Source organism: Falco cherrug, chromosome 1, assembly GCF_023634085.1.
Source record: "Falco cherrug isolate bFalChe1 chromosome 1, bFalChe1.pri, whole genome shotgun sequence".
Lineage (NCBI taxonomy): Eukaryota > Metazoa > Chordata > Aves > Falconiformes > Falconidae > Falco > Falco cherrug.
The window spans coordinates 85,465,583-85,475,347 of record NC_073697.1 but is presented as its reverse complement, the minus strand read 5'-3'; the positions used below and the strand labels follow the sequence as shown (position 1 = coordinate 85,475,347).

Sequence of the window (9,765 nt, the reverse complement as noted above, 5' to 3'; positions counted from 1 at the left end):
CTTTGCAGAAGAGCAAAGGAATCTGGAATGGACAGATGATGCACTGGAAAGGGATTTGGCAGTCCAAACCCATACTGAACAATTTTCAGTCTTCCAAAAACTCTTGTTACTCTTCCTTATTCCCAGCCTCTGCAATCCCAGCCAAAAATAGTGTAAAATTATTGTTGAACTGTATCTTTCTAGATATTTTTATCTTCTGATTTTCTATGTGAGCTAACAATTCAGGATTTTTACTATTTTAACTGTGATCACATACCACCACCACCCCGAGAAGTCTGGAAATACATGTAAAACTAGACAATGTTTAAAATTCTGACTCTGATCTAATAAAGCACTTTTTTACATATCATTAAAGAACTGCTCACATTCTTAATGTTACACTACCTGAGTTAAAAAATGTGTTGAACAATGATCTCCCTGAGCAGCCACTTCTCAAATCAAATGTTTAATACCTTTTTTCAACAGTCTCTCTTCTACAGAATTATTACTTACAAGCCTGTAACCCAAAAACTCATTAAATACTGTTCCCTAAAAAACAGTGACACTTTCTGAAACTCAGCTGTTTCCTCACCTATGGCAGTGAGCACCAACGCTTGTTCAGAGTCCGTCAGGTATTTTCAAAGGAAGTTTTCTACTCATTTTTTGGTTTCTTAAAGGAAAACTTTCTTTTTTACATCTGATTTCATATTTTCAAAACACCAGGTTCTTTTAAGAACTTATTTTCAAAAATGAACAATAAACAGTATTGTCTTCTATTGAACTGCATTTAAAAAAAAAATCCTTCCAACAGCAGTGCATTTGCTAACAGTGTCTATCTTGCACACCCCTGTGTACCTGGCCAGTGATGTGAGGTGAAAAAGAGCTCCCCTCCACTCTCAACACATCTTTCCAGGAAAAGAAACAGTCACTTGAGAGAAGCTTGCCAAGTACATCTTAGAACTACATGAACATCAGCATCTCACCACTAGTGGATTTGAAATCCAATGATAGACCATCAAGAAGGACATTTATTGTTTATCAAGAGCAGAAAACACCCAAAGATCTTAATGTTCGTTTTAACTGTCCCAACGCAGAAATTTAGATGGCTTGCAAGATGGAAGTGGGAGGGAAAGACAGGAACAGAAGATACGGTAAGGGAAAGGGCAGGGTTTTCATTTTGCCTTTATTCTGATGGGAAGAAGCATGTATGACTGATCTAATCTTTAAAGGGATTTTAAAAGACCAAATGAACTACTAAACTTAAAGGACAACCTCAACCATAAATCCTACTTTCACCTAAAAACATCTTCCCTCTATTTTTTATTTTTTAAAATCTATACTATTTCTTAGTGTAAAAGTCACCTGTATATGTGAATATCTCCATCTCTTGCAATTTTATCACATGATTCTTTAGCCTTTGTATCTATCAGCAGATCTAAATCAGTGTCATAGAAGACAATAGTATTCCCATCTGCATGGCTGACACCTGTGGTGTGGCAGAAGTGTGGGAAGAAAGGATAGCACAGAAGAATTGCTTGTCTTGGTTGAAGTTTTTTATGGATTCCTAAAATTCAACTTAATTACAAATTCACATTAATAAAGCATAAATCTCTAAAACTCTAATTTACAGAATGAGAAGATCAGAAAAATTGCTTTCTTATTACTTCCTCAACCTACGTTAAGAGCGCAAACATTTTAAGTTATCTGCCTGCCCACATTACTGATCTACACAGTTCAAAATTAATTTGTGTAGCATTAGAACTATTAATCTATGGTGCAGTCAACCAGATAAAAATCTAAAGATCTATGACAGTAGTCACATTATGTCCTATGACTAAGCACACCTGACTGGGTTATTACATTCTGTGCATGCTTCATCATTTTTCTTGTCTATTGACTAGATTGAATCCCTTCTACTGTGCTGCCTTGTGTTGCTTTAAGGCAAAGTACTGCTTTATGTTTTATACTGCATCGGACAGAAAGCATAACAACACAATCTGAAATAAAAAATAAGAAAAGAATAACTTAATTATATTGTTAATGTTTGCTCAAATTGTAGGCCCCAGAGGATACTGAAAATCTTACTGGGGAGGGAAATGAACATACTTTCAATTTACCCTCAGGCAATGCCAGGGCACTCCACAAAAAACAAAAGCCCCTGGAGTAAGGCTGAGGAAGTGCCAAACAGGAAAACAGCAACTACACATAAAGTACTAACAATGTAGATAGCTACAGATAATGAAAGCAAAAGCAACTAATCAAAACGCTATTGTGAAATAAAACATCTGTATTTCAAGCACAAATTAGTCATAAATGTAGGACAACTAGTGGCATACCTCTTGGAAACACCCTGGATGCCTCATCAAATAGTAATATGACTGACAAATTCCATATATAATACATAGTTTGTGCTACAGCTACAAACATAATTTGCTTAAATAACTCATGACATTATGCAAACTAATTTTGCAAATGTATTAGACTTCGCTTTAGCATTTTCCCTTCCACTATGAGCATCTATTAACCATTATCTTGAGTAAGAGGTTCTCTTACCAGATAATGCCAACTGTGAGCACCGCTCTTATTAACTCTTACGTACATGAGAAAATGGAAGTTCAAGAAAAGCGCCAGTATATCGAGCATTGGAATCACCGTGTCAAAAACAACACACGATGTCCTCTTGCTGTCAGCTTCCAAAGCAAGACAGCTAGAGCTTCCATCTTGCCTTTTTATGAAATAAGAGCTTGAAGGTTCTGCAGGTAGCATTCAACAGCCAGAGAAAATGAGTAGCGAATGCTGTACCACTTATCTAGATGACGCACCTATGTTTAGTTAAAGTCGGGTGATATCTAACCCTTATTGCAATATGATGGATGCACAAACTGCTAAGTCCTTGGGTTGGTTATCTTTAAAAGGGACATTTTGTCTTAGATTCCTGTTGTACATGCAACGTGGCAAAGATGGAGACTTTAAACATGACTGCTAAGGAATAGAGTCTGCACAGAGACAACTCCTCAAGGACATTGTCAAGGCACGAGATATGTTAATGTTGTTACCTTGAAGATATACTAGGTCCTTGAATGGAATGTGCTAATTGTCCAGGTGTGAGATATGTTAATGACTTCCCGGAAAGTTAATGAATAGACATGAGTGACTTGTATAAAGAGGGGGCTGAAAGGTTCCCTCGGTGTGCATGACTTTGGTGGAGCGATCCCCCATGCACCCAGAGCTGCCGAATAAAGATAACTTCCACTCATTCCAATATTGGTAACTGATTCTTCAAATCAATTTGACGACCCAGATGGGACCTCCTCTGCTTGGCTGCGGGACCCATTGAGAGCGGGGACTCCCTAGGGTACCCCCGGGGATTTTCCCGGAGGGGTACTCATCTCATCTGGATCACCGCAGGAGCAGACAAGGACTCCATCTTACGGAGCGAAGGTACTATCTTTATTCAAATATTATATTAATTGTAAATATTATATTAATATTATATTTTAAACAGTACTGTTTCGGATTCTGTTCTGGGACCGGTCCATCTGTAAAGCTGTCCGTAAGGTGTAAGATCATTGTATACTTACGCAGGATGGCATATACCGGGTAGCTAGCATCCCAGGTATACATCTGATTCTGTTTTGGTACCTGTTCCGATATTAAGAAAATACCAGAACTCTGATTCTGTTCCGTTTTTGGTACCTGTTCTGAAATATCGGAACTCTGATTCTGTTCTGGTTTTGGTACTTGTTCTGATATTGAAGAACTCTGATTCTGTTTTGGTATTTGTTTTAATATTAAGGTAATATTGGGAATCCGTGTTTTAGTTGGAAGACTGAAACATTTGATAATTTGGAGTTAATCTGTGTATGTAAGATTAATAATTATAGGATTAATATTAAATATTATACTTATTTTATGTTGGAAGTGTAAGAACATTTCTGTTTAATAGGAATGTTGGTGTGTGAGTACTGTCTTGAGCATCCGAGGGGTGAGTGTAAACCTCTATATGTTTTAAAGCGCATATAGTGTAAAGAATTATTGAGTATATGGTGGGAGTTGCTGCTTAAAGACAAAATTCGTCTCTGAGCAGTTACTCTGTGCTGTTTGGGCATCAATTTGGCGAACCAGCCAGGAGAACTCTCCACCAGTGCTGGAATCCAGGGGCCTGGGGACCCTCAGGGCCCCCGACTGCATCTTCTGTTGGCAAGACTCCCCTACCCCTCGGCTTCTCACACAGGTGGACAAGGACTTCTGCACAGCATAAAAGGTATTTATATTTATTCTTTCTTTTGAATATTTGATTGTCTTAAGATTTGGTTTTACCCTATAAGACGAAAGACGGTATGCCGTCTCGCAGGTTTGAGAAGAAGGGACGCCTTCTGAAAAGGGTAATAGCCCTATTTGATTGTCTTAAGATTTGGGAAGCTAAAAACTTCCTTTAGGTTGTCTTAAGATTTGGGGAATTCCTAGAATGTAACAACTGAAATAGCGCTCTGTGTCTTGTTTGTTCTGTGTGTTGTCTTGTTACATGTTCAAAATTAGAGTTATGAAATGTATGTTGAAAAAAAAAACAAATCTGGTAATTCTAGGCAAATAGCTGAAAACTTAACACTCTGCTTAAGGCCAGAAAAAAATTAGAATCTGTTTTTTGGCAATTGTTCATTGAAATGCGTACTTTGTGTGATAACGCGAACTGTCAGCGTTACTAGAGTTGTATGTAACTGCACGGTACCTTGTAACATACTGCCCGTGTGACTGAGGGCTGCCCGGAGAGTGTGATGTGTGTGAATGTCACTGCAAAGCGAGTGAGGAGTCATGATCTGCGTGTCCGTATTCCCCGCAAGGGGCCGGCCAGAGAGGGACGGAGCAATTGAAAAACCAATTTATGAAGTGTTAGAATGTATAATTAGAAAATAGAGCAGGAGACTGGACAAAACATTAGAGCTAACATCATTTGGAAAAAGCACGAATTAACCTCTGCCCTTAGTGTCGTAGGTGCTGTCTGTATACTCGAACAAAGGGTGGCAAGTGTCTAAGACATATTATCTCCTTTAAAAAAAAAAAAAAAAGACCAAGAAATAAGGCTAAATAGAGGTCTTGAACTGTGGTGTGTGTTCTGAGATAAGTATAGTGCCTCCAGTAATAACTAATACATTGTAGACAAATACCAGACTTATTAGGAAGATGGGGGGCAGACCGAGCCAAGAAATAAATACCAAAACACCCCTGGGATGTATTTTGAAGCATTGGAAAGAATTTGGCGGAATTCCCAGTGAAAATTTGAACAAAAAGACATTTTAAAAATATTGTCAGAATTGGTGGCCTTTGTATACATTAGGTGATGGTGAAAGATGGCCACTCGAAGGAAGTCTTATATTACAACACAATTTTACAGCTTATGCTGTTTCTTCGTAGAGAACAAAAGTGGGATGAAGTAATGTGTGCAGACATGTTTGTGTGACAGGAGTGCGGGATTGACACCACCTGATCTTTGATTATGGCTCTAGAAAAGGATAGGGAAAAAATGTGACCTAAACTAGAAAGATGTTCTTGTTGAAATTTTTGTATGTTTAAAAAAAAAAAAAAAAGGAGCTCAGGTTGTGGTTCCTTCTGTGGAGCAACCAGAATGAAACACGTTGTAAGATAAAAACTTGTACTAATGTATGTAAGATCTGAAGTGGGGGATGAGAGTGTGTGTGTAGAATCAAAGAGCCTGTGAAAGTGTTAAAGTATTGGGGTGAGTTTGTACAAACCCCCGTACCCCCTCGAAGGTGCGGCAGAGTCATGCTGGATGCATGGCAGGGTGTTTGCTGTTGCCTGCAAAGGCATGACATGTAAGAACACAGACTTAAAGCAACAAGGAGCAGATTGGCATTCAGGGTAAGAAAGAGTTAAAACAGAAGTGCTGTTGCAGAGGCAGGCTTGTGTAACCTGCAGAGCAGGAAGAGCATCTCCTGCCCTGAATCCTTCTGATGGTGAGGAGGAGGGGGTTGCTGTTGCTGACAATTGAGCAGAGGGACCTGACAATGTCACCCCAATTGCTGCAGCATTTGCAGCACAACAGGACAGGTAACGGTCCCTTTAGGGCAGGCTATGGGTCGGAGAATAAAGGTGCATCTTTGATGGGGAAATTTAGGAAAGTTGGTTATGAAAGACTTAAGAACTTATTTGGTGTTAAACTTCAGTGAAAAGAATTTGTTACAGTTGTGGGAGCTGCTGGCCACCAGGAAAACATCCTGAAACCTTTAAAGTACAAACTAAGAAAAAAAATAAGAACGCCAAATTCACCAAAATCTTTGTTGGGATGAGATTTATTAGAACATCTAGACATTTAAAGGAGAAATGAAACCAAAAGTTTAAAATGATCAAGTGATTGAAATATTGAGCTTATCTTTAATTCAACAGAAAAGTGGAAGAGAGGACCCCCCTGAAGTAAAAGAAATCTATAACCAGGTATATCTGGGAATAAATTCCAGGTAAGGCAAAAAATGCTTTACCTGCTACAGTGAAAATGATAAGGGGGAGGCCTGCCTAGTTCAGGTAAAACAATATCCCTTGGTCAGCAGGGCTGTGGGGGATATTGGCATAAAAACTGAGATAAAATACACTCTGTAGTAGTTCTACTAATGTGAATCTGTGTGTTTTGCTATGACAGTGACTTGTTATGGGATGCACAGATGAAACTCTGCATTGACAACAAATTACAAGGAATAAGGTTGGTCAGGTGCCTCCTACCATAGTCAAGGGCAAGACTGGGTTGGCCTCTGTGTTTGCCACCAAGAAGAATCTTGAGCTCTGCTGTTGGCTGCAACCCAGTAGGCATTGAGTGGTGGGAACATGTGCCATGCCAGACCTTGATGTGAGGAATGATCCCCTTTGTTCTAAGAGGGTCATCCAGGAAGGAAGAACATAAAATGACCCACTGAGGCACTGATTTGGAAATTGGAAACCGCCTGGCCGACCATGAGGCCAGATGAGTAGCAGAGGATGTGGGAAAGGAGGAATTATCCTTAATACCAGATTGTAAAATCCAAACTGTAAGTACAGATCAGCAAACAAACTATTCTAAAGAAGACCTAAAGCTAATTCAGGACATGAATGGTAAAATAAAATTAAATAAGTGGGCCTATTTGGCAGATGGCCGTATAGTGGCACCATCCAATTTAATATGGACCACAGCCCTAACAGAACATAATAAGACTCATTGGGGAGCTGATATGTTATATAAAAGTCTAAATCAGAAATTGATAGGGCAAAACTTATATACTGTAATAAAACAAGTGACTCAGCAATGCGAAGTGTGTTTACATAATAATCCCAATGTATCAAATAGAATAAAACTAGGGAACATTAGTAGAGGATATTATCCAGGACAACAGTGGCAAGTTGATTTTTCCAAACTCCCAAGTAAAGGGGGGTACTGATATTTATTAGTTATGACTGATACGTTTTCAGGTTGGCCAGAAACTTTCCCTTGTCGAACAAATAAAGTAAGAGGTAACGAAGGGATTGTAAAATGCTAAAAGTGATAAATGAGTTGCCTTGTTTTATTTCCTAGATACAGTTTGATTGGTATTTTGCATGTGTACTCATTTGATTTGACAATGTACAAACTTTGCAAAGGCTTCAACAATGCACAGGTATATTTTAAGCAGAATTTTTTTGGAAAACAACCACAGATTAAGAGATCTTTTCCTGCATGATTTGATTTTAGCAATGAAAGAAGTTCTTAGAACCATTAACACCACAAAAGAATAATTATCAGATATAATTTTCAGTCTCTCTTCATACACAATGCTTCCCATTCAACCATGCAAAAACTTATACTGTACACAGCTGAAATCAAAATGTAGAGAATTTAGAAAAGGCCTGAAAAAGAGTGTGCTTGAAACAACTGCACTACGGCCCCAACCATCTGAAAACAGTCTGTTCCAAAGGGCTGCATCATATAAAAAAGACTCAGTTAATAATGATCTTTAGTAGTGGCTCAGCAGAGACTCAGAGAATGGGACAGTGATGATGCCTACATCTGGGCAGTTAAGAATGATGTGTGTGAAAAGCTGTCTCACACACTGCAGGTCAGGTCTGACAAGAGTTTCGTTAAGATCTATAGCCAGAGACCAACACAGCTGCCAGCAAATTTTCCAGTGTTTGCACAATCGTATCATTCTGCTTGTAAAAGACAGACAGAGATAATAAGGAATTTTGTTTTGATTTTGTGAGTGAATTCCTGTTAGAAAACTGCTAATGGAACTTGATATTCAAATATATAATGCACAAATGTATTGAGTATGACCTCATTTCTTCCTCAAATTCAAGCAATATTAAAAAAAAAAAAAAAAAAGGACAGCAAACCAGAAAGCAATGGTTTTTTTATATGTATAGCTCACCTTTCCTACACTGATTTTCTGAAGACATGGCAAGGGGTTGTCATCTTTGTATTTTCTCACGATATTCTGCTGTAACTCTTGCTGTGCCCACTGTCTGCTGCAACTGAGACCTTGAGAAGTCTCTAGTCCAACCTTTGGGTTTGTGTCCATACTGCACAGGTGTAAATAACCTACAAATTAACAAATTGCCTTTCTACACATACAAACCCCATATATTAGAAGTTGTAATCCCTTCACCCTAATACAAAAATCAACTTAAAAAGCAAATAGTTATTTTTAGTCAGTAATCTGAGCTAGAAGAGGTATCCAGCTGCAGAGTATACAGCAGGAAGGATTCTGCTTCTCTCAACACACAAAAGAAACACAATATACTGTAAAATGCAAGTACATCAAATGCTCTGAGGCTCCGCTCTTCTCTGAAAGGTTAGATGGAGGAGTACAAGCATGACAGATCTCCCATATTCCTTAATCATCTTTGGAGTCTGGAGGCAGCAAGAAAACTCCCAAAAGATGCTAATAAGGATCGAACTTAACTTAGTTAAGAGCAAATCTTAACTATGGCTAGGTGCAATATAAGTCAAAAAAACAGGGCATCTCTACTTCCATGCATGTTCAGGCAGTCTGGTTTTAAAAATACACTGCAATCTTAAACGCTGATTTCACAATAACTGTGTGTACACTACTTCTGGGAATCTAAAGGTGTCTAAATGGCAAAAGAATGAGGGTTTTTTCTGCTTTACATACATATATATATATATATATATATATATTTTAGCTATCACTTCCAATTCTTAATGTCATTAACTGACAAAGCTCCCTTCTGGCAGAAGGGACAGAAGTAGTGCAGGACATCCTCCTCGTCACCTGCTACAGCCATGTGTTACACAAGCTGCCTTGGGCTTCAGAAACCACCTGCTTATTTTATCAGGTTAATTTATTGTAAAATGTTGAAGTCTGCATTGCTCCACAGCAGAAATACATTCGCCCCAAGACTCAAAAATAAACCCTCCCAACTGCTCTTCGGAGAGGAGTCAAAAGCAAAACTAAAAAGGTCAAAATTTAGCAGAACACCTATTTTTTCTTCCCCTCCTTCCCAATGCCCCCCCATTTCTTTAAGTTCTTTGCAGAAATACCATAGACTTTAAATTAACAAGAAGGAAAAGATTTAATTATTCTGCTTAGGAAACTCTACTGCAGAAGTCACTTCCACTGTTTGATCAAAACCACAACAGACTTCAACTCCATTGAGTTTGTCAGGAAAGATCACCCTTAAGCCTTTGTAAATGAAAAGAACTATTAAGTGGTAAAAAGCAGTCTGCTTTCCCTCAGAAGACTGGCATACAGCAGTGATCAGTCTGGAAACAAAAAACAGCGAGAAAAACAAATGCTTCTGACTGAA

At 38.5% G+C, this 9,765-nt stretch overlaps 1 non-coding gene across 1 annotated transcript; it reads right to left on the bottom strand.

Annotated features, from left to right (window-relative positions):
• Nucleotides 1-2,018: 2,018 nt before the first annotated feature.
• On the bottom strand, nucleotides 2,019-2,157 carry LOC114017571 (small nucleolar RNA SNORA49). Its single transcript, XR_003562709.1, has one exon. It is a non-coding gene; the product is annotated as a small nucleolar RNA SNORA49 (small nucleolar RNA).
• Between the last annotated feature and the right edge of the window lie 7,608 nt (nucleotides 2,158-9,765).